At 44.5% G+C, this 26279-nt stretch overlaps 1 long non-coding RNA gene across 1 annotated transcript; it reads left to right on the forward strand.

Annotated features, from left to right (window-relative positions):
* The first annotated feature begins 447 nt into the window (after positions 1 to 447).
* Positions 448 to 25922, forward strand: LOC116967235. Its single transcript, XR_004410186.1, has 3 exons — positions 448 to 525; positions 1616 to 1622; positions 25900 to 25922. It is a non-coding gene; the product is annotated as an uncharacterized LOC116967235 (long non-coding RNA).
* The last annotated feature ends 357 nt before the right edge of the window (positions 25923 to 26279 follow it).

The raw sequence follows: 26279 nt of genomic DNA on the forward strand, positions 1-26279 counted from the left end.
GGAGAGAGAGAGAGAGAGAGAGAGAGAGAGAGAGAGAGAGAGAGAGAGAGAGAGAGAGAGAGAGAGAGAGAGAGAGAGAGAGGGAGAGAGGAAGACTTTAGATTAATTTAGTTTAGTTTATTATAGTCACGTGTATCGAGGTACAATGTGAAGCTCTGTTGTTGGGTGCTATCCAGTCAGTGGAAAGACTATACAATCGAGCCTCCCCTCTCACTCCCCTCTCTCTCTCTTTGTCCTCCTCAGAGAACGACCTTGCACACTACGCGCTCACGGTCCACGGCCCACGAATGACGTTCCTCTATTGGCACCAACTTGGAGAAAGCCGACCCGTCAAATGTCGTTGGAATCTTGAGCAGGTACAGGGCCGGGGGAGTTGGGAGGACGGCAAATTTGGGGGCAGAGGCAAAGTTTTTTCCCCCTCATCTTATCCCCTCCCCTCCCCAGACAAAATGACTTCACGGTGGCCATTTTGAGCCGCCCATTCCCTCACTCTCAAAATGGCCGCCTCAAAGCAGGTTGGAAAGTGTCGTGGGAGGGCTGGATCAGAGAGGGAAGAGGTGGGGGGAAACACGGATCACACTCCCTTCACCATCTTGCCCGCTGCTGGGGCAGTGTAGGGAGAGGGAAGGGGGAGGGGAGAGAGGAGAGGGAGGCATCAGCGGGGGCGGCCATTTAAAGCCGCCCATTCCCTCCCTCACAAAATGGTCGGCTAATGGCCTGTTTCCGTGCTGTATCTCTAAACGGGATTCTGTCCTGGTCCAGGCCTGGGATGGCAAGTGGCACCTCTACGCTCCAGATTCCCACCATCATCTTCTATGTCGATGGAGTGATCTACGAACCAACCTTGATTCTCGACAGTGGGCTCTTCCACCCGCATCGTCCTAGCCCACGCCTCCTCATCGGAGCCTGCTGGAACGGTGAGCTACAACAACCCTTCTCCCTCCTTCACTCCTTCTCTCTCCCACCCTCCCTCCCTCACTCTCTCTCCCTCACTCGCTCACCCTCCCCCCCCTCTCTCTCTATTTAACCGAGGATAGACACAAATGCTGGAGTAACTCAGCTTCTGGAGAGAAGGAATGGGTGACAGGTCAAGACCCTTCTTCAGACTTCGATTTCAACCAGCGTCTACTGCAGTTCCTTCCTATATTCCCTCTTTCTCTTTCCACCTCTCTCTATCGCTGTCTCTGTCTCTGTCTCTCTGTCTCTCTCTGTCGCTGTCTCTCTGTCTCTCTCTGTCTCTCTCTCTCTCTCTCTTTGTCTTTCTCTGTCTCTGTCTCATTCCCTCTCTCCCTCCATCTGTCTCTGTCTCTCTGCCTCTCTTTCTCTCTGCCTCTCTGTCTCTCTGTCTCACTCTGCATTTCTGTTCAGTTCTGGGCACCGTGTTATAGGAAAGATATTGTCAAGCTTGAAAGGGTTCAGAGAAGCTTTACAAGGATGTTGCCAGGACTCGAGGAGCCTGAGCTACAGGGAGAGGTTGGGACTGGCTGGGACTCTATTCCTTGGAGCGCAGGAGGATGAGGGGTGATCCTATGGAGGTGTACAAAATTACGAGGGTGATAGACACAGGTAGACGCACAGAGTCCCTTGCCCAGAGTAGGGGAATCAAGGACCAGAGGACATAGGTTCAAGGTGAGAGGGAGGGGGGAATATTTAATAGGAATGTGAGGGGCAACTTTTCCACACAGAGGGAGGGGAGGGAGGGCAGGAGGGAGGGAGGGAGGGAGAGAGGGAGGGGAGAGAGTGAGGGATGGGGAGGGAGGGAGTGATGAGGAGGGAGGGAAAGAGGAATGCCAGGAGGCTGACGGACTCCGTTCTCTCTGCAGGTACTGTGGACTCTCCCCCTGATCGCTTCCTGTGTGGATCTACTGGCGGGAGTGACCATACGTGCGGCGAGTATCAATTCTCGAGAGATGCTGGGGTGTCTGTACCCCTGCAAAGAGGACCTCGATTTCAGCAACTTCGAGAGCCTGGGGAGAAAGGGATGAAGGTAGGAGGGGGGAGAGGAGAAGAGGAAAGGAGGTCAAAGTCAATTTTATTCGTCACATGCACCGAAGGTGCAGTGAAATGAATTTGCCAGCAGCGATACACGTAAAAACAACACACAATACACAATAAGATTGAACACAAACATCCACCACAGCATTCTTCACTGTGGTGGAAGGCAACAATCTTCAGCCAGTCCTCCTCCTTTGTTCACCCGTAGTCGGAGCTCTTCTCTAGCGATCCCCGGCCACGTCCGCGGCTAGAAGCTCCGTAGACCACAGCCCCGCGATGTCAAAGTCACCAGGCCAGTGATTGGAGCATTCCTTTCTGGCGACCCTCGGCCAAGGTTCGCCCGCTGTGCGATGGAAAAGTCCACGCTGCGCCCGCTTCTGTTGCTCCAGGCCCGACTCCGGGAAAGGCCGCTCCAATCCGCGAGGCCACGAGGGAGGCGACATGGAAAAAGTCGCCTCTCCGTGGAGGAGGCGACCGAAAGCGGTTTCCCCCTTTTCCCTTCCCACCGCCCCCTCACACAAGACACACCGAGAGACACCCAAACTAACATTAGACACGCAAAAACCCCCCACAAAAAAGTAGAAATAATGAACATGCTGCTGACAGGGCAGCCGACTCACAGCGCCCCCACCGATCAAGGGGGGAAAGGGGAGGGGAGGAGAGGAAAGGAGAAGCGGGGGGAAAGGGGAAGAGGGGTGTGTAGGGTCCTTGGAATGTGTGAAATGCTTGGATGATGTTTGAAGTGCTCTCTCCCCTTCTCCCTCTCCCAGCTCTATCTCTCTGCCTCTCTCTCTCCCTCCCCTCGCTAGATCCACGTCAACCCATCGCAGACGCTCCTGGACTTTAAAGGAGATGACGTCGGGAATATAAACCACGCCATTGAACACGTGATTTACTGAAACACGCTTCGCTTTGCTACACCGGGCGTACGTCCCTTCCAGCTCACCACCGCCGTAAAGTGAGTCTGTCCCATCTCTCTCTCTCTCACGCGAAAATGTTTCAACACCCCGTCACACTAAAATGGCCACCAATGTCTTTTATGTTTACTCAACCGACAGCCATTTTACGCCCATCTACCAGCAGCCATTTTAACCTTGTGTGATGCCAGCCATATTAACTTCATTGTGACGGTGGCCATTTTAACTCCGCGGTCATGTGGCGGCCATTTTAAGCACCCAGTGGTGATGGCAATTTTAATTCCACCGTAACAGCAGCCATTTTAGTTTAGTGAGTTTTGTTTCGTTTATTGCGTGCTATCCAGTCAGCTGAAAGATTATACATGATTACAATCGAGCCGTCCACAGTGTACGATAAAAGATAGTCAAAGGGTTTCCAATGATGGAAGGTCAGGCCCGCTCAACAGTTGGTGAGAGGACGGTTCAGTTGCCTGATAACAGCCGGAAAGAAACTGCCCAGAATCTGGAGGTGTGCGTGTCTTCACACTTTACCTCTTGCCTGATGGGGGAGGGGGGAAGACGGAGTGACTGGGATGAGACTTGTCCTTGAATAATCAGCTGGCCTTGCCGAGGCAGCGAGAGGCGTAGATGGAGTCGATGGAAGGATAGTTGGTTTGTGTGTGTGATGGTCTGGGCTGTGTACACAACTCGCTGCGATTTCTTGCGGGTCTTGGATGGAGCTGTTCCCAAACCGTGCTGTGATGCATCCCGATAAACCGGGGCAGTCAGGAGGGTCATCCTGAAACATTCCCTGAATCTCGAGATTCGTGCGTATGTGTACGTGTATGTACGTATGCGTACGTGTACGCGCGTGTGTGTACGTGTGTACCTGTGTGTACGTGTGCATACGTGTGTGTACGTGTGCGTACGTGTGCGTACGTGTACGTGCGTGTGTGTACGTGTATGTACGTATGCGAGGGGACAGTGTGGACAGGGCTTCTGTGTTTAACCCTTTCTCTCCCTCCGCCTCCTCTATCTCCCCCTCTGCCTATAAATCTCTCCCCCTCCATCCTCTCTCCCCCTCCATCCTTTCTCTCCCTGCGCCTCCTCTCCCCCCTCTATCCTCCCCTCTCTCTCCCCCTCTCTCTCTCCCCCCTCTCTCTCCTCCTCTCTCTCTCTCCCCTCTCTCCCCTTCTCTTCCCCCTCTCTCTCTCTCCCCCCTCTCTCTCTCTCCCCAACCAGGTCAATGTCCTCCATTCTCTGGGTTCTCCAGCCAAGCCCAGCCACCTCCAGTCGTGTCACCAGTTTGTCCATTCCGCTCGCCGGCTCCACCATGAGATGGTTGGTCACCGACTCGCCGCCCCACACCGCTCCGGTCAGTTCCCGCGAGATCCAACCGGGGGTCGTGGGGGTCAAAGGGTGGGCTTGGGGGCCATCTACCGGGCCACCAGGGAATCAACGGAGGCACCGGGTGGTTGGGGGTCAATTGGTGTTATGAGGGGTCAATTGGGGTCATCAGGGGTCAATTGGGGTCATCAGAGGTCAATTGGGGTCGACGTAGGTCATCTGGGGTTGACAGGTCAATCAGAGTCACTGGAGGGGCAATAAGGGTCAACGGGGTCATTTGGAGTCAACTAGGTCACGGGGGGTTCAATTGGTGTCACCAAGGGTCAGCTGGGGTTACTGGACCTTCCTAGGGGTCAAGGCGGGGTCACCAAGGTTCACTGGAGTTCAACAGGAGTTGTGCATTTGGGAAGAGAGTGCTCGCATCATCGTGAATCCTATGGGGTAGAGAGAGGGGGAGGGAGAGAGAGAGAGAGAGAAAGGGGGGTAGAGTTGGGATCTTATTAACCTTTGACCTCTCTCCCCATAGACCCCAGACCTACGAGCTGCGGCAGAGGTCGTCCGAGGTCGCGGGAGGACATGACCTCGTGAACCTTGGCCTGGAGGCGGCGGCCGATCGCTGGTACTGACTGACCGACCCCTGACACCACGTGACCCCGCCTCATCAACGTGACCCTTGACCTAGAGACCACCACGAACCAGGGACCTGTGACCCCTGGTCTCCCCTCCCCCCTCCCCTCCCCTCCCCCCTCTCCACTCTCCCCTCCCCTCACCTCCCCTGGAGAGAAGGAGTGAAAGACGGAGGGAGTGGGAGGGGGAGGGAGGGAGAGAGAGGGAGTGAGAGAGGAAGGGGGGGCGAGAGAGAGAGAACGAGGGAGGGGGAGACGGGGAGGGGGAGTGGGGGGGAGGTAGACGGGGGGGAGGTGGGAGGGGGGCGAAGAACGAGGGGGAGGGAAAACGGGGGATGGGGGGCGGGAGAGGCACATGTAGGGGATGGGAGAGACAAGAGGGGGGGAGCAGTACAAGAGGGGGGGATGTGAAGAGACGAAAGAGGAGGGAGGTGAGGGAGGGATGGGAGAAGGGATGGGAGAGAGAGAGGGATCGAGAGAGATCGGAGAGGGGGAGGGACGAGAAGAGAGAGAGAGAGTTGAGAGATGGAAGACGAAGCCGAGAGAGAGGAGTGAGAACGGAGAAAGAGGGGGAGAGAGGGGTGAGAGAGGGAGAGAGAGGGAGGGGAGGTAGGGGAGAGAGAGAGAGAGGGGATGGAGGGATGGAGGGAGGGAGAGAGAGAGAGAGAGTGAGAGAGAGAAAGAGAGGGGGAGAGAGGGGGGAGAGGGATGGAGAGGGAGGGAGAGAGAGAGAGAGGAAGAGAGAGGGGGAGGGGGCGGGAGAGAGAAGGAGGGAAAGAATGAGGGGGAGAGAGAGGGGGAGGGAGAGAGGGAGGAGGCAGAGGGTTCAAGTACATTATGGTCAGGTGTAGTGAGGTACAGTGAAAAGTTTTGCTGTGTTAAGCAGACAGATCAGACATAAGTGAACGTAAATACAGTGCCCTTCAAAATGTTTGGGACAAAGGCCCATCATTTATTTATTTGCTTCTGTACTCCACATTTTGAGATTTTTAATTTAAAATCACATGTGGTTAAAGTGCACATTGTGGTACATTTTGGTTTCACCATGTAGAAATTGCAGCAGTGTTTATTCATAGTCCACCCATTTCAGGGCACCATAATGTTTGGGACACAGCAATGCCATGTAAATGAAAGTAGTCTTGTTTAGTATTTTGTTAAACATAGAAAACATAGAAAATAGGTGCAGGAGGAGGCCATTCGGCCCTTCGAGCCAGCACTGCCATTCATTGTGATCATGGCTGATCGTCCCCAAATCAATAACCTGTGCCTGCCTCCCGTATCCCTTGATTCCACTAGCCCCTAGAGCTCTATCTAACTTTCTTAAATCCATTCAGTGATTTGGCCTCCACTGCCCTCTGTGGCAGGGAATTCCACAAATTCACAACTCTCTGGGTGAAAACGGTTTTTCCCATCTCAGTCTTAAATGACTTCCCCTTTATTCTAAGACTGTGGCCCCTGGTTCTGGACTCGCCCAACATTGGGAACACTTTTCCTGCATGTAGCTTGTCCAGTCCTTTTATAATTTTATATGTTTCTATAAGATGCCCCCTCATAGTAGCTTCTTGAGATAAACATTTGTTGCAGATGGGGGATACATTTGGGAAGATTTTGTTCAGTTTAGTTTTCGAGTAATATAGTCTATGTAATATTTTAAATTGAATTAGAATATGTCTTACATTAATCGAAGTTATGTACATATAGAAGATATTTATCCCATCTGTCTTTGGAAATTTTAAACTTAATTCCTGTTTACATTCTCTTCTAATTGAATCTGACGATGGAATTTCTATATTTAGATGAATTATATTAGATGTAGAATCATATGTAGAATGATAGTATACAAGTATGATATTATATTATTTGATCCTGCGTTTCAGTTCATACCTTCATCTAATATACATCTGGTATCAGAGTTTGATATTCGTGTGTATATTTTTTCAAATAATCTCGTAAGTAAGCTCACCAATGCTCTCTTTCTTCTTAATTATGTTCTTAATGAAACTAAAATGTGTAAAAATAGCCTTTATTAAAATCTGGCAATGTGCACTTTAACCACATGTGATTTGTTTCTATTACAAATTGTGGAGTACAGAGGGCAAATAAATAAATGATGGGTCTTTGTCCCAAACATTATGGAGGACACCTCATATTGTTCATTACTGTGGAGTGAGGGAGAGAGGATGTTGTGAATGAGAGAGAGAGAATGAGAGAGGAGAGGAAGGAGAAAGGGGGGAGCGGATGGTGTGAATGGCGAGAGGGAAGAGGGAGAGAGAGAGATATTCTAGAGTGATAGTGTGGGAAAACAATCCCTTCGGCCTAACTCGCCCACAACGGCCAACAATGTCCCAGCTACCCTAGTCCCACTTGCATGCGCTTGGTCCATAACCCTCCAAACCTGTCCTATCCATGTACCTGTCTAACTGTTTCTTAACGATGGGGATAGTCCCAGCCTCAACTACCTCCTGTGCAGCTTGTTCCAAAAACCCACCACCCTCTGTGAAAAGTTACCCCTCGGATTCCTATTAAATCTTTTCTCCTTCACCTTGAATTCAGTGCATTCAGAAAGTATTCAGACCCCTTCACTTTTTCCACATTTTGTTACGTTACAGCCTTATTCTAAAATGGATTAAATGATTTTTTTATCATCAATCTACACACATATTTCAGTTATTTCTGTTAAATGACTTTGCAAGAATTCTAAACACCTGCTTTCGCTTTTTATTATGGGGTATTATTTGTACATTGTGGAAAAAAATGTAACATTGATAATTTAATCTATCCTCTCATGATTTGTAACACTCTATAAGATCTCCCTCCATCTACTGTCTTTCTCCTCGGTAAATACTCATTGAGGACCTTGCCAATCTCCTGTGGTCCACACACAGGTGACGCTTTGATTCCTGTGAGGTCCCACTTCTCTCTAGTTACCCTTTTCCATTATGTATTTATAACCAATTAGAGGGGGAAAGGATGGGGGAAGGGGGGGAGGGGGTGGGGAAAACCAGGAGGGGGAGATGTGGGGAATGGGAAGGGAGGGGGGAGGAGAGAGAGGAGGTTGTAGAGGAGCAGAGAGAAGGGAGGAGAGGGATTGGTAGCAGGGGAATGGGAGGTTAGGGTTATCTCTTTATGCTCAATCGGAGAGGATCTCTCCCTATATCTAGTTCTGTCAAGAAGAGAGTTAAGAGAGAGAGAAAGAGAGGCGAAAGAGAGAGACTAGAGAGGTTCAAGAAAGAGAAGAGAGATCGAAGAGAGACGAGAGAGGAAGACCAAGGAAAGAGAGAGAGAGCTAGCGAGAAAGAAGAGAGAGAAAGAGAAGAGGAGAGGAAGAGAAAGAGGAAGAGAGAGAGAGAGGAAGAACAAAAAGAGAGAGGAGAGAAGGGAAAGAGAAGAGAGAAAGAGAGAGGAGAGAGAGAAAAAGAGAGAGAGAGATATGGAGAGAGAGAGAGTTAGAAAGAGGGAGAGAGGAGAAAGAGAGATGAGAGAAAGCGAGAGAGAGAAAGAGAGGAGAGAGAAAGAGCAGAGAGAAATGGAGAGAGAACTCGACAAGCTCGCACGCGATACCCCTCCCTCGAGAGAGAGATCTTTTCTCTATCTCTTTCATCTAGTCTCCCCTCGCTCAAGCAGTCTACTCAAAGAAAATCCAGTGTACGTTCATTGAATACAAGTCCTATCCTCCCTAATCACATCCACGATCCTCTACTTGCCTCCGCTCTAATCCACACTCCTCCCACATCCTCCCCTCTCCTCTCCTCCCCTCCCCTCCCCTCCATTGTCCTCCCCTCCATTGTCCTCCCCTCCCCTCCCCTCCCATTGCCGTGTATCTTCACATTGTGTGATTGGCTTTCCATCATGGCCTGAATTAAAAACACGGTGAAATTGACGTGGCCTCACGCCTCCCCTCTGCTCACACTCGTCTGGTGCACTATCAACCGGCACGTCCGCTGCCACACACCCACTGACACGCCAATGCACGCCCACTCACTAATACTCATTGACACACCAATGCACACTGATACACACACTGATACACACACTGATACACACATTGATACACACCAGTGCACCAATCACTGGCATAGACAATTGACACACCAGCACACACCCATTAATACACTTTCACCAATGCACAGGGATACACACTTCAACACACCAACGCACAATCACGCACACACCAACGCACTACCTGAGACCACATACACACTCACCAATGCACACTGGCACACACTCGTTGGCACGTCAGTGCACAAGGACTGATCCACTTGCACACACACTCACAATCACTGACACACAAATATTGATGCAGCAACACAACCCGCTAGTGCACACTCACCAATGCATGCTGATACACACTTATTTACACAATTATTGATACATACTGTAGATTGGCTATTGCATGCTAGCCAATCATAGTGCTTGTTAGTAGCCCCACCTAGTACGTGCTTTATAATATCGAGCTGGCCTCCGTCAGGCAGTAGATGGAGCAGCTCGGAGCTGTAACGTACTGCACATCCTATGCTGTGTACGTGCTTTAATAAAAATGGGTTGTATCTTAACGTGTGTTTGTATCACCTTGTTACACATACGTTTGCATGCCAATGCACAATCACGGGTGGACTCTCATCGACACACCAGTGCACACTCAATGATGTGCAAATACACACCCAGTGGCGGACTGGGTCTAAAAATATTGGTTGCCAGGAGACAAAGGGGGCCCACTTCATCAGGGGCCGACTTGCCATCGGGCAAGCTGACACCCTGGCCAGTCCGCCACTGTACACACCCACTGTTACACACCAATGCACAGGCACCAGGACACACATTTGCACACTCTGACACACTTACTGACGGCGACTGACTCACGGGAGGGAGGGAATGGGGGAGGGCGGGTGCACACAAGATATCGAAACTAACGACACACAAGATATTTCACCTACTTTGCTATGGGAATCTTTCAAAGCATTTATTAGAGGAGTTATAATTTCATATCAAGCTTTTCAAAATAAAAATAATAAGAACGAACAAAGACAGAAGAACAAATCAGACTATTGGATATAGATAACGCTAAAGACCCAACTATGGATAAACATAAATATCAATATTGAAATTTAATTAAATTAAATTCTATCAGCTAAAGTTATAAGATTATTCCAAATCACAAAACAGGAACATTTCGAATTCGGGGATAAACCGCACAAACTTTTGTCACGCCAATTGAAAAAACGGGAAAATTATACCTAATGATATTAATAAAAGATTCGCTCAATTTTATCAGAATTTATATACATCTAAAACATTAACAGACAATACCAAAGTTACAGAGTTCTTGGATAACTGTAATCTCCTGAATCTTGAGTTGAAGGAACAAGAGGAATTGGGAGCAGAAATTTTAATCAAGGAGATAGAAGAAACAATAAACTCATTAAAGAATGGAAAAACACCAGGACCAGACGGATTCAGTAATGAATTTTATTAAAGTTTTTACGAGACAATTACACCACGTTTACATAAAATGTATACATATGCTTTTAAAGAACAAATTTTACCAGAAACACTAGCAGAATCAACGATTACACTAATACTTAAAAAAGATAAAGATATAGAAGAACCCGGTTCATACAGAGCCATTGCACTGTTAAATACAGATCAAAAAATATTAGCGAAAATATTAGCTAGAAGACTAAGTAAATATGTCAGTAAATTAAGAAATGCGGATCAAACGGGGTTCATACCCAAGAGACAATCATGTAATAATTTGAGACGCCTGTTCAATATAATGCACTTACATAAAACAGAAGAACAAGACTTATCAATTATCTCATTGGACGCTGAAAAAGCATTCGATCAAGTTGAATGGGACTACCTGGTTAAAGTATTGCAAACATTTCAAATGGGAGAGAATTTCATCTCATGGATAAAACTATTATATAATAAGCCTACTGCTAGAATATTAACCAACAATATATTGTCTACGAAATTTCATTTATCAAGGGGCAATAGACAAGGATGCTCACTATCACCGTTACTATTTGCTCTTGTAATAGAACCTTTAGCCGAAAGAATCAGATAACTACCGAACATCCATGGTTTTAATACAAAATATTCAAATAATAAAATATCTTTATACGCAGATGATGTACTATTGTACATCACAAAATCCCAAATTAGCATACCAAACATATTAAACCTAATAGAGGATTTTTGATCTTTTTCAGGAAACAGAATAAATTGGAATAAAAGTGAAATTATGTCAATAAAACCCAGAGACTCAACACACCTCTTAAAATTCCCTTTTAAAATTGCTACAGAAAAATTTAAATATTTGGGAATTGAAATCACTAGAAAATATCAAGATATGTTTAATGCAAATTACAGCCCCTACTTAAATTAAACGCTCTAATAAAATTTTGGAAAACGCTTCTGATGTCTTTAATAGGTCGAATAAATGCTTTAAAATGATCTTTCTACCACAAATTCTATATCTATTCCAGTCAATTCCAATATACCTACCAAAAAAGTTATTTAAAAAACTGGACTCTGAGATTACAAATTTTATATGGGACTATAAATCCCATAGAATACAAAGAACACACCTGAGTAAACCTAAAGAATTTGGTGGATTAGCACTTCCTAATTTTTTGTATTATTACTGGGCAGTAAATATCAAAAATGTGATTCACCTGTTGGACAACTCTACCCAGCAGGTGGATTGGATATTAATGGAGAGAGAGGACTGCTCCTCTTTTAATATAGGAGCGATCGTCCTCTCACCAACGAACCTGAATAACATAAAATACAATAAAAATCCAATTATACACAGTACAATTAGAATTTGGAAACAAATAAAACTTACCCTAAAATTAAGAAATCTATCGCTTCTTTCTCCAATAGTTAATAACCCGTCGTTTAAACCTTCTATTACAGATAAATCATTTACACACTGGGAAACAATACGAATTAAAACATTTGGAGGCATGTACGAAACTGGAAAATTATTATCATTCCAACAACTACAACTAAAATACAATTTGAGAAATAATCAATATTTTAAATATTTTCAAATATGTGATTATTTTGAAAATAAAGACACAAGATTATCATAACGTACCCAGATTTACTGGACGAAGCAATGAATACAAAGGCTGAATCAGCCAATTTAATATCGCACTTGTATAACTTCATTCTAAATATAGAAATACCAGCATCAGATGGAATTAGAAGAGACTGGGAACAAGAACTAGCTATAAAAATTTCGAAAGAGAGGTGGGATTAACATTTGCTATATGTGCATAAATGCTTGATTAATGTAAGACACACTCTAATTCAATTTAAAATCTTACATACACTATATTACTCAAAAACTAAAATAAGTAAACTTTTTCCTAACGTCTTCCCCATTTGTGATAAATGTCTATCCCAAGAAGCTACTATTATCGCATTCATTCGTTTCCTGTATAAAAATCCCAACATTTTGGACTGAAATCTTTGAAATCATCACAAAATTATTTAAAATAAAATTGATACCAAAAGCAGAATTGATTATTTTTGGAACAATGGAAGGCAGCCCTGAACTAACTGTGTTTCAAAAGAACCTATTTAATTATGGTTTAATAATGGGAAAAAACTTATACTGTACTTAAATTCTGGAAAAACACCCCTATACCAACAATAAATATGTGGATTTCAAATATGTTCGAAACATTACACCTGGAAGATATGGGACTCCTTCTAGCAGGCAAATCAGACCACTTCCAAAAGACTTGGTCTGCATTTATCGACTTACTACAAGTATAAGGTGCAACAGAACTCTGAAAAGAAATGGTTTCAGGACCTGGTGAGGGGGGAGGAAAAATATGAAGTTGGTATATCCCTTCCAGCTCTGTTTTCTACTTTTAATAATAATAATAATAATAATAATAAATGTTATTTATGGGCGCCTTTCAAGAGTCTCAAGGACACCTTACAAAAATTTAGCAGGTAGAGGAAAAACATGTAAGGGGAATGAAATAAATAGTAGAGACATGACTAGTACACAAATTAAAGACAGAATTCAATTCAAAACACAATATGAGGCAATTCAAGCACAGATGAAAAGGGAGGGGGACGTGGGGCTAAGGATAGGCAGAGGTGAAGAGATGGGTCTTGAGGCGGGACTGGAAGATGGTGAGGGACACGGAATTGCGGATCAGTTGGGGGAGGGAGTTCCAGAGCCTGGGAGCTGCCCTGGAGAAGGCTCTGTCCCCAAAACTGCGGAGGTTGGACTTGTGGATGGAGAGGAGACCGGCTGATGTGGATCTGAGGGACCGTGAGGGTTGGTAGGGGGAGAGGAGGTCAGTGAGATATGGGGGGGCCAGATGGTGGAGGGCTTTGTAGGTGAGGACCAGGATTTTGTAGGTGATCCGGTGGGAGATGGGAAGCCAGTGAAGTTGTTTGAGGACTGGAGTGATGTGATGCCAGGATTTGGTGTGGGTGATGAGTCGGGCAGCAACTTTTAACATAGCTTTTGTTTCTTTTTCTCTTTTTTCTTTCCTAGGGCTTATTTCTTAACTCTTTTCTCTAACTCTTCGCGCCTATGGGTCTGTTTTCTTGATCACTTTTTCACACACTCACGGTTCTCTCTCTATTTCTTTACCTTTCTCTTTTTTTAAAGCTTAAAAAATGAACTGGTACATGAAATGTATTAAGTTATATTCGGCTTGTATTATTGTAATGTACTATACTCTGCTCACACTCGCTCTTGCACACAGTATCTGTGGCAGTCTGTGGAATTCTCTGCTTCAGAGGGCGCACGGTTTTCTGACGCCCGAAAATCTGCACCCGCATCGCTGCCTTTGCACCAGTGTGTGCCACGGGGGGAGAATGCGGCATCGCTGAGTGTATGTGTGTGCATCGGAGCTTTGAATTGGTGCGTCTGCAACCATGCACCGGAGCATTGTAATGTCGAGCATGCACTGCTGCCCTGCACCAGCAAGCGTGCACTGTTGGCCAAATGCATCGAAGAACATGCACCGCTTTGCATTCGATGTCAGTGAGGGCGCTGCGAGTTCGGCTGCCCTGCCAGCAGCATGTTCGATATTTCTACTTTTTTTGTTTTTTTTGGTGTGTCTAGTGTTAGTTTGGGTGTCTCTCAGTGTGTCTTGTGTGGGGGGTGGTGGGGAGGGGAAAGGGGGGAACCGTTTTCGGCCGCCTCCTCGACGGAGAGGCGACTATTTCCATGTCGCCTCCCTCGCGGCCTAACAGCTTGGATTGGAACGGCCTTTCCCGGAGTCAGGCCCAGAGCATCGGCAGCAGGCGCAGCGTGGACTTTCCATTGCGGAGCGGGCGAACCCTTGCCGGGGGTTGGCAGAGAGGACTGCGCCGATCGTTGGCCTGGTGACTTTGGCTTCATGGGGCCGTGGTCTGCGGAGTTTCTAGCCGCGGGCGTGGCGTGGACTTACCATCCGGAGCCTGGGATCCCTTGCCGGGGATCGCCGGAGAAGAGCTCAGACCGCCGGCATGCCTGCGGCCTATAACATCCTGAAGCCGCGGTCTCCGGTAGTCTGGAGCAAACCAGCTTGGTTCAGTGAGTCAATGAAGAACTATCTCCCGACTAACTTAAGCCTCCAGGCACAAATGTGTACCTTTTAGTTACCACAATGAAAACATGTTTTTGCTGTTTACATCTGGTAAGGTTACACTTCCTTTGATTCCTCTAGTGGTAAATGCATTTCTTGATGTCAGTGGGCAGACATTATAATTCCATCATTGTTCAGGACAGAAGCACACGGTATTGGGGGTTCAGTATTGATGTGGATAGAGAACTGGCTGGCAGACAGGAAGCAAAGAGTAGGAGTAAACAGGTCCTTTTCAGAATGGCAGGCAGTGACTAGTGGGGTACCGCAAGGCTCAGTGCTGGGACCCCAGCCATTTACAATATATATTAATGATTTGGACGAGGGAATTGAATGCAATATCTCCAAGTTTGCGGATGACACGAAGCTGGGGGGCAGAGTTAGCTGTGAGGAGGATGCTAGGAGACTGCAAGGTGACTTGGATAAGCTGGGTGAGTGGGAAAATGTATGGCAGTTGCAGTATAATGTGGATAAATGTGAGGTTATCCACTTTGGTGGCAAAAACAGGAAAGTAGACTATTATCTGAATGGTGGCCGATTAGGAAAAGGGGAGATGCAACGAGACCTGGGTGTCATGGTACACCAGTCATTGAAAGTAGGCATGCAGGTGCAGCAGGCAGTGAAGAAAGCGAATGGTATGTTCGCATTCATAGCAAAAGGATTTGAGTATAGGAGCAGGGAGGTTCTACTGCAGTTGTACAGGGTCTTGGTGAGACCACACCTGGAGTATTGCGTACAGTTTTGGTCTCCTAATCTGAGGAAAGACATTCTTGCCATAGAGGGAGTACAGAGAAGGTTCACCAGACTGATTCCTGGGATGTCAGAACTTTCATATGAAGTAAGACTGGATAGACTCGGCTTGTACTCTCTAGAATTTAGAAGATTGAGGGGGGATCTTATAGAAACTTACAAAATTCTTAAGGGGTTGGACAGGCTAGATGCAGGAAGATTGTTCCCGATGTTGGGGAAGTCCAGGACAAGGTGTCACAGTTTAAGGATAAGGGGGAAATCGTTTAGGACCGAGATGAGGAAAACATTTTTCACACAGAGAGTGGTGAATCTCTGGAATTCTCTGCCACTGAAGGTAGTTGAGGCCAGTTCATTGGCTATATTTAAGAGGGAGTTATATGTGGCCCTTGTGGCTAAGGGGATCAGGGGATATGGAGAGAAGGCAGGTATGGGATACTGAGTTGGATGATCAGCCATGATCATATTGAATGGCGGTGCAGGGCATTCGAAGGGCTGAATGGCCTACTCCTGGGTTTCTCTAATACCCTTTTAAATATACAAACCCCATCATCAGAAGTAATTAGAAGAGCTTGGGAAGATGGACTTGGCCTAACAATTTTAAAAGACAGATGGGAAGAAAGCCTTCTATACATACACAACTGTTCTCTTAACGTTAGGCATTCGCTAATACAATTTAGAATACTGCACAGACTCTATTATTCAAAGTCTAAACTGAATAAGATCTTCCCAAATGTTTCTCCTATTTGTGAGAAATGTCTCGTTCAGGAAGCAACTATAACTCATTCCTTTGCCTCTTGTATAAAGTTACATAATTTCTGGAGAGGAATTAAAAAAAATAATTCTAAAACACTTGAAATAAAATTGAACCCCGACACGGAGCTGATCACTCTCGGTACGTCTGTCAGAAGCCTGTTCTGAGCTATCACTATTTCAAAGACGTTTCCTCAATTATGGCCTGATAACGGCGAAAAAACTAATACTTAAATTTTGGAAACACACATCAGTCCCTACTGTTAAGATGTGGATTACAAACACGTCCGAGACGCTACATCTTGAAAATATTAGATCTGTCTTGGCAGAAAAACCAGATCATTTTTCCAAGACATGGACACCCTTCACCGAATTCTTACAAGGATAGTTTGGCGCAACACAATTTTGGATTTAAATCTAATTATGGGTTGGGTGAGGTGGGTGGGGAGGGACGAGAGGCAGGTATATCACCACTTTTCTCTCTCTTTTTCTTTTTGTTCTTTTTTTTTCATTTTTTCTTATTTCTTTCTTTCTTTCTTTCTTTTACCCACTCTTTGGCTGCACTACGTTGGTCGTCTAGGGGTCCTAGTTTTGCACATCTCACTTTTTCTCTTTCTTGTTCTTTCCCTTTTCTTTTCCTTTAATTCAAAGCTAAAAAGTGCCGTGCGATGTAAGGCCCTGCTCCAGGTCGGTTTAAAATCGATATAAACCCCTCGATTCGGGCAGGAGAAATTTGCCGTTGCGGGAGCTCCGAAAAGCGGTCTCCCACCAGGGACCCGCGAGCTCCCGATGCTACCGTCCACAGGGCCTGCAACCGAAGCCTCCGAAGTCGGGTCGTAGCCGCGAGCCACCAAAGTGCTCCACGCTCCGGTCAGCCAGCTCAGCGATGGTGAGTCCGCAGGCTCTGCGACTGGAGCTCCCAGGTCTATTCCGGTTGGAGGCCACCAGCTCCCCGATGTTAGGCCCCAATGACAACGGAGACATGACAGGGAAGAGATTAAAACGTTTCCCCCCCCCCCCCACATATACAGCTAAAAATAAAATAAAACTTAAACCAAAAACATACACCTAACAGGATAAAAAGAAAGAAAAGACAGACGGACTGCAGTCGAGCCACTGCCACAAGGTGGCTCCACACCGAAAAAGTGTAGGAATGGAGGAGAATAAACCGAAATGTCTACTGCAAACACCAAGGGACCAAAATTGTTGCACAAATAATTCCATATATTTCTAGTATAAATACACAATATAAGGATCTGCAGTGTACACAATAAAGTGCTAGAATGGAAAACAGTTTTATCAGCAATTTCAATGTACGCAACACTTTGGAACAGATTGGAGAATTTTCTGTTAGCGAACACTTTGCCATTTGTGCTAAATATGCAGTCATTAAATATTAATTCTGAATAAAAGAAATGTAAATATTTGTTCATTTGATAGAGTCGTTCTTCTATCTACAGATGCTCTACTGTCAGTATCAACATTTTCATTTTCCTGAAGACCTTTTTATTAAGATTAGAAAATAGGTGCAGGAGTAGGCCATTCGGCCCTTCGAGCCATGGCCATGTGTACATGGACTTCAGTAAGGAGTTCAACATGGTAGGCTGCTCTGGAATGTTAGATCACATGGGATCCAAGGAGAGATAGTTGAATGGATAGCAAATTGGCTCCATGGAAGGAAGCAGAGGGTGATGATGGAAGGTTGCTTCTCGGACTGGAGGCTTGTGACTAGTGGTGTGCCTCAGGGTTCGGTGCTGGGCCCGTTGCTGTTTGTCATCTATATCAATGATTTGGATGAGAAAATACAGGGCTGATTAGCAAGTTTGCTGATGATACAAAAGTGAGTGGTTTTGCAGATAGTGAAGATGATTGTGAAAGATTGCAACAGGATCTGGATTGATTGGCCAGGTGGGCGGAGGAATTTAATACAGAGAAGTGTGAGGTGTTACATTTTGGGACGTTGAACAAGGGCAAGACCTACACAGTGAATGGTAGGCCTCTGGGTGGTGCACAAGAGCAGAGGGATCTCGGAATACAGGTGCATGGTTCCTTGAAGGTCGAGTCGCAGGTAGATAAGGTGGTCAAAAAGGCTTTTGGCATTTTAGCCTTCATCAGTCAGAGTACTGAGTAAAGACGTTGGGAGGTCATGTTGCAGTTGTATAAGACGTTGGTGAGACCGCATTTAGAATATTGTGTTCAGTTCTGGGCACCGTGTTATAGGAAAGATATTGACACGGATTTTGCCAGGACTAGAGGGTGTGAACTATAGGGAGAGGATGAGTAGGCTGGGTCTCTATTCCATGGAGCGCAGGAGGATGAGGGAGGTTCTTATAGAGGTATACAAAATCATGAGAGTAAATAATTCCATTAAATAATCTAGTTTCGAATTATGGACAGTTTCCATTTAGATTGACTACCGAAAGTTTTACTTATCTAGGTATTAAGATCACCAAGAAACACAAGGATTTATTTAAAGCTAATTTTCTGCCTTTAATTGACCATATTAAACAACAGTTTACTAAATGGTCACCAATGTACTTATCCTTAATCGGCCGAATCAATGCTATTAAAATGTTCATTTTACCGAAATGTTTGTATCAGACGATACCAATTTTTATTGCCAAATCGTTCTTCGATATTATAGATTCCAAAATGTCTTCATATATATGCCAGAAAAAAAATTCCGGACTAAGTAAAAAATACTTACAGAAATCAAAATAGACGGTGGTTTGGCATTGCCGAACCTTAGATTCTACTATTGTTCAAGTTCAAGTGTTCAAGTGAGTTTATTGTCATGTGTCCCTGTATAGGACAATGAAATTCTTGCTTTGCTTAAGCACACAGAAAATAGTAGGTATTTACTACAAAACAGATAAATGTGTCCATATACCATGATATAAATATATACACACATGAATAAATAAACTGGTAGTGCAAATAACAGAAAGTGGTTGCTAATAATCAGAGTTTTGTCCGAGCCAGGTTTAATAGCCTGATGGCTGAGGGGAAGTAGCTATTCCTGAACCTGGTTGTTGCAGTCTTCAGGCTCCTGTACCTTCTACCTGAAGGTAGCAGGGAGATGAGTGTGTGGCCAGGATGGTGTGGGTCTTTGATGATACTGCCAGCCTTTTTGAGGCGGCGACTGCGATAAATCTCCTCGATGGAAGGAAGGTCAGAGCCGATGATGGACTGGGCAGTGTTTATTACTTTTTGGAGTCTTTTCCTCTCCAGGGCGCTCAAATTTCCGAACCAAGCCACAATGCAACCGGTCAGCATGCTCTCGACTGTGCACCTGTAGAAGTTAGAGAGAGTCTTCCTTGACAATCCGACTCTCCGTAATCTTCTCAGGAAATAGAGGCGCTGATGAGCTTTTTTGATAATTGCGTTAGTGTTCTCGGACCAGGAAAGATTGGCCAGTCAATGTTCGTTATCTAACATTTCGGACAAAAGATTTAGAAGATACCCAATGTCCAGGATGGATAAACCTAGAACGTGATTCCTTACAAGGGCTATCATTGGCTTCTATTCTATAAGGGCCTCGTTACCTTTTACAATTACGAGATTGAATAAATATACGACTAACCCAATAATAAGACATACGTTTCAAATATGGTTTCAATTTCGTAAGTTTTTTGGACTAAATCATTTTATCTTATCGAATCCTATCTTATCCAATTTTCTCTTCCAACCTTCTAGTACTGATCAAGTCTTTTTGTTATGGAAGAGGAAGGGATTAGTAGCTTTTCGTGATTTGTTTTTGGATGATTGTTTTATGTCTTTCAAACAACTCTCCAATAAATATAATTTACCTAACTCACACTTTTTTAGATATTTACAAATTAGACATTTTTTGAAGGCTACTCTACCCTTTTTTCCGCTACCACATCAAACCGAAATTTTGGATTTTTTTTTACATTAGAACCCTTATCAGAAAGGATTAATAACGACTATTTATGTTGTTTTTGAAATTACAAATAGATACATTTGATAAAATTAAGAATGACTGGGATAGAGAACTCCAAATTTCTCTATCTGTAGAGAAATGGGAGAGGGTTCTTCAATTAGTTAATACTTCCTCAATGTGTGCAAGACACGCTTTGATACAATTCAAGGTGGTTCACAGAGTTCATATGTCAAAAGATAAGTTGGCTCGTTTCTATGGTCATATAAATCCTACTTGTGACAGATGTAACTCTGAAGTGGCCTCACTGACCCATATGTTTTGGTCCTGCCCACTTTTGGAAAAATATTGGAAATAAATTTTTGATACTATTTCTGTAGTTTTAGGTATTGATTTACAACCTCATCCTATTACTGCAATTTTTGGGCTACCAATGTTAGATTTTATTCATTTGTCCCTCTCCGCCCATCGGTTGATTGCTTTTACCACACTAATCGCCAGAAGATCTATTTTATTTAAATGGAAAGACTCCAACCCTCCGACCACACTCCAGTGGTACTCTGAAACGATATCATGTTTAAATTTAGAAAAAATTAGGAGTGACATTGTTGAACCCTTGGTTAAATTTGATAAGTCTTGGGGAAAATGTATTCAACATTTTCATACAACATAAATTGCTCCCTCTCCAACCGTTATAAAAACTATTTTACCTCTATATGGTGGAACAGACTTGATGACAAACAGACTTAAATTGTTGAAATTCTCAGTTCAGATTCTGTTTTGCTTTGCTTTGTTCTAACCAATTATTTATTTATTTATTTATTTCCCCTTTTTTTCCCTTTAGTTTAGGGGGGTTTTGTTTTTTCCCTTTTTCCTATTTTGTTGTCGTTTTATCTTTGTGTTTTTTTTCTACATATATAAGTTTTCTTTTACGTATTTAACTATATTTACATAGAGACCGGGAGGTCTATATTCAATGTGTATTTTGACACTGGACTCATATTCAGGTTATACCTGTTATTAATGTAATCCTGATCCCTATGTATCAATATCATTGTTATGTTTATCATTATTCTTTTTGCTCTCTTTTTTATGTTTTGTTTTTGTTTTTTGGAAAAAAACTAATAAAACGATTTTAAAAGAAAGAAAGAAAAGCAAGCTAGGTGGCGCCATGGAGCAGTAAGAGGCGCTCCTTTTAGCTCCGCTCCGAAAAATGCTTTAAAACACGTTAAAAGACCTGAAAAAGAAAAACGGACCATAAGTGACGTAATCAGAAATCATATAACCATATAACAATTACAGCACGGAAACAGGCCATCTCGGCCCTTCTAGTCCGTGCCGAACACTTACTCTCCCCTAGTCCCATCTACCTGCACTCAGGCCATAACCCTCCATTCCTTTCCCATCCATATACCCATCCAATTTATTTTTAAATGATAAAAACGAACCTGCCTCCACCACTTCCACTGGAAGCTCACTCCACAAAGCTACCACTCTCTGAGTAAAGAAGTTTCCCCTCATGTTACCCCTAAACTTTTGTCCCTTAATTCTCAAATCATGTCCTCGTGTTTCAATCTTCCCTACTCTCACTAAATCGACGCAATACCGACTGGACTCACAGAAGGAATCACTTAAGGAGGTAGCCCCAGAAATAGTGGATGCATCAGTGATAATTTTTCAAAACTCTTTAGATTCTGGAGTAGTTCCTGAGGATTGGAGAGTAGCTAATGTAACCCCACTGTTTAAAAAGGGAGGGAGATAGAAAACGGGGAATTACAGACCAGTTAGTCTAACATCGGTAGTGGGGAAACTGCTAGTCAGTTATTAAAGATTGGGTAGCAGCACATTTGCAAAGTGGTGAAATCATTGGACAAAGTCAGCATGGATTTATGAAAGTAATTCTGGTGGGCACAAAATGAATACCTTTTACAGCAAATCCCAAATATCATATTATTATTTCCGATCATCCCCCTCTAACCTTCTCCCTAAAACTAGAAGGAATGTACAATAAAAAAACATTCTGGAGGTTTAATTCCCAAATACTAACTAACCCAGTTTGCTGTGAATATTTAAAACAACAGATGGAATTCTTTTTTGAGACAAATGATACTCCAGGTATTTCGGCTTCGTTATTATGGGAATCTTTTAAGGCCTTTATTAGAGGTTCTGTCATTTCATATCAAGCATATCAAAATAAAAAGAACAGGATGGAACAACTGGAATTAGAAGAACAGATCAGACAGCTAGATTCAGAAAATGTGACATCCGTCTATGGACAAACATAATAAGATAGCAGTATTAAAATTCAAGCTAAATCGAATTCTCTCCGCAAGAGTTATCAGGCTATTTCAAATGACTAAATAGAAACATTTTTAACTCGGCGACAAACCGCATGAACTTCTAACACGTCAGTTGAGAAAAGTGGAAAAGGATCATGCTATTCAAAAAATTAGATCAGAAAAAGGTGAACTGTTCACACTTCCAAAAGATATTAACGAAAGATTTGTCCAATTCTATCAACATTTATACACATCCAAAACATCAGCAGAAACGATAGAAATTAAAAACTTCCTTGATAACTGTAATCTTTCGTCACTTAACGTGGCAGAACGTGAAGAATTAGGAGCACAGATTACAATTAAAGGAATCGAAGAAACTATTAATTAATTGAAGAAACTCTCTGTTGAAAGTGTCCACAGACTCACAACTCTCTGTGTGAAAACGTACTTCCTCGTCTCAGTTCTAAATGGCTTACCCCTTATTCTTAAACTGCGGATCCTGGTTTTGGACTCCCCCATTTGTCTTTCTGCTGACTGGTTAGCATGCAACTAAAACCTTTCACTGTACTTCCGTACACGTGACAATAAACTAAACTGAACTGAACTGAATTAAACTAAACTAAATTAAGCTAAACTAGGATCTTGAGTGCTTGGGTAAAACCGCCATGCGCTTTCCGTTATATGTAAGAATGTAATTCAAACCATGATAAATTACATTAACCCTTGACACATCGGGTCGCTTGCAACACACTGGTAGTGCAGTGGGAATAATTGATTGGCATTTTTTAAATGATATGTTTCCCCCTCTAGTGGGAAACATGAGAAGTGCAGGAACTTATCCCAGTAATTGAGCTTGATATCTACAACCACTAGAACAGGAAAGAGTCAAGAGCTAAGAGTAGACACAAAGTGCTGGAGTAACGCAACGGGTCAGGCAGCTGAAGCTGGGTCTCGACCAGAAACGTCACCTATCCACTTTCAGCGGAGATGAGTATAAAAGTTGGGAGGTCATGTTGCAGTTATATAAAACATTGGTGAGGCCGCATTTAAGGCCATAAGTCATAAGTGATACGAGTAGAAATAGGCCATTTGGCCCATCCAATTTACTCCGCCATTCAATCATGAGTCATCTATCTCTCCGTCCTAACCCCATTCTCCTGCCTTCTCCCCATAACCTCTGACACCGGTACTAATCAAGAATCTATCTATCTCTGCCTTAAAAATATCCATTTACTTGGCCTCCTCAGCCTTCTGTGGCAAAGAATTCCACAGATTCACTACTCTTTGACTAAAGAAATGTCTCCTCATCTCCTTTCTAAAAGAACGTCCTTTAATTCTGAGGCTATGACGTCTAGTCCTAGACTCTCTCACTAGTGGCGGCGCTGCCCTGCAGCTGCGGCTCGCCTGCAGTCCGTTTGTCTTTTCTTTTTTTTGTTTTATTTTTGTCCTGTTTCAGTTTATTTTAGTTTATTTTGGTTGTGTATGTGTGGGGGGGTGGTGGGAGAAACATGTTTTTGGTCTCTTCCTTCGGGGGGATGCAACCTTTTCTTGTCGTCTCCGTCTCCGTCTGCGCTGAGGCCTAATGGCGGAGCTGGCGGCCTCCAACGGGGACCGACCACGAGGCTCCGGAGCCAGGACTTTCCAACGCGAGGCTGGCCGACTTCGGGGCTGTGGTGGCGTTACGGCGGTGGCGAACCGATGTCGGCCGCGGGCCCAGTGGACGACAACGGCGGAAGCTCGCAGGTCCCAGGTTGGTGACCTGTTTTCCGGAGCTCCCGCAATGACAGCTTCGTCCGCTGGACTGGAGGGTGGCAGCTTCGGCAGCTTAGACCCCCCCGGGCCTCGGAATTTGAACCGGCCCGTTCGCGGAGCACGGGTTCGGCCGCGGGACATACTTACCATCACCCGGCGGGGTCACAACATCGGAAGCCTGGATCGCCTCAACGCAGAGGGAGAAGAAGGAGGGATGAGACAAGGACTTTAAGACTTTGCCTTCCATCACAGTGAGGAGGTGCCTGGTGGACTCACTGTGGTGGATGTTAAATCTGTGTTTATTGTGTGTTTTGTTATTTTATTCTATGTTATGACTGCAAGGCATGAAATTTCGTTCAGACTGAAAAGTCTGAATGACAATAAAGGATACTTTACTTTACTTTAGTGGAAACATCCTCTCCACATCCACTTTATCCAAGCGTTTCACTATTCTGTATGTTTCAATGAGGTTCCCCCCTCATTCTTCTAAACTCCAGCGAGTACAGGCCCAGTGCCGATAAACACTCATCATAGGTTAACCTACTCATTCCTGGGATAATTCTTGTAAACCTCCTCTGGACCTTCTCCAGAGCTAGCACATCCTTCCTCACACACGGTGCCCAAAATTGCTTACAATATTCCAAATGCGGCCTCACCAGCGCCTTATGGAGCCTCAGCATTGCAATATAGAGTATTGTATTCAGTTCAGGGCACCGTGTTATAGGAAAGATGTTGTTAAGTTGGAAAAGGTGCAGAGAAGATTTACGAGGATGTTGGCAGGACTCACGGCTCACAGATATAGGGAGAGGTTGATCAGGCTGGGACTTTCACCATTCTGTGTGTTTCAATGAGGTCCCCCCTCATTCTTTTAAACCAGGGAGTACAGGTCCTGTGTCGGAGCGTTGGAGGTTTAGGGGTGACCTTATCAAAGTGTATAAAATCATGAGAGGAATAGATCGGGTAGACACAGAGTCGGTGAGTCAAGAGCCATAGGGCATAGGTTTAAGATGAAGGGAAAGATTGTATTGGAATCTGAGTGGTAGCTTTTTCACACAAAGGGTGGTGGGTGTATTGAACGAGCTGCCGGAGGAGATAATTATGGCAGGAACAATTGCAATGTTTAAGAAACAATTAGATAGACACTGTACATGGATAAGACAGGTTAAGAGGAAAATGGGGGCAAACGCAGGCAAGTGGGATAAAATATTAGTATGAATTCGGCACGGAATTTAACCTCATCATAAGTGATTTTTTTGGGCACTTGGGTCAATGCTGGATACGCCAGGCCCAATCTCTCCCAAATTATTGTCTCTTGCGTGTCTAAGTAATAAATCTGCATCATTGTGGTTACCTAGTATTATCGTTGGAAAAGTCGAAGGTAGACAAAAAACGCTGGAGAAACTCAGCGGGATAGGCAGCATCTATGGAGCGAAGGAATAGGTGACGTTTCGGGTCAAGACCCCTTTTTCAGGATTATTCAGCGAGTATTATTGTTATTGATTTGTAGTGCTATTGATTATATTTATCTGCGTATTATAGCTTTTCCTGTAAGCTGCAGCAAGTATGAATTTCATTGTTCGTTGTTCCATTGTCAATACATGTGACATTCAAACACCTACGATCAGTAGGAACAGCAGATGCTGGTTTATACCAAAGATAGACACAAAATGCTGGAGTATCTCAGCGAGTCAGGGAGCAGAGAGTCACAGAGTCAGAGTGGGGATACAGGCCCTTCAGCCCAACATGCCTACACTGACCAACATGCCACAGACAGACAGACAGACAGACAGACAGACAGATTGATCTGAAGAAGGGTTCTGAAAAGGGAATGCTCTCTACGGTAAGCGGCAAGGGGTGGAGATAGGAAGATGTGACTAGTGGCAGGATCCCGATGGAGGTGGCGAAAATGTAGGAGGATTATGTGCTGCTTGTGAAGGCTGATGGGGTGGAAGGTGAGAACTAGGGGGACTCTGTCCCTGTTACGACTCGGGGGAGAAACATAGAAACATAGAAATTAGGTGCAGGAGTAGGCCATTCGGCCCTTCGAATGCCCTGCACCGCCATTCAATAAGATCATGGCTGATCATCCAACTCAGTATCCTGTACCTGCCTTCTCTCCATACCCTCTGATCCCTTTAGCCACAAGGGCCACATCTAACTCTTTCTTAAATATAGCCAATTAACTGGCCTCAACTACCTTCTGTGGCAGAGAATTCCAGAGATTCACCACTCTCTGTGTGAAAAATGTTTTCCTCATCTCGGTCCTAAAAGATTTCCCCCTTATCCTTAAACTGTGACCCCTTGTTCTGGACTACCCCAACATCGGGAACAATCTTCCTGCATCTAGCCTGTCCAACCCCTTAAGAATTTTGTAA

The sequence above is a fragment of the Amblyraja radiata genome, chromosome 2 (genome assembly GCF_010909765.2).
Source record: "Amblyraja radiata isolate CabotCenter1 chromosome 2, sAmbRad1.1.pri, whole genome shotgun sequence".
Lineage (NCBI taxonomy): Eukaryota > Metazoa > Chordata > Chondrichthyes > Rajiformes > Rajidae > Amblyraja > Amblyraja radiata.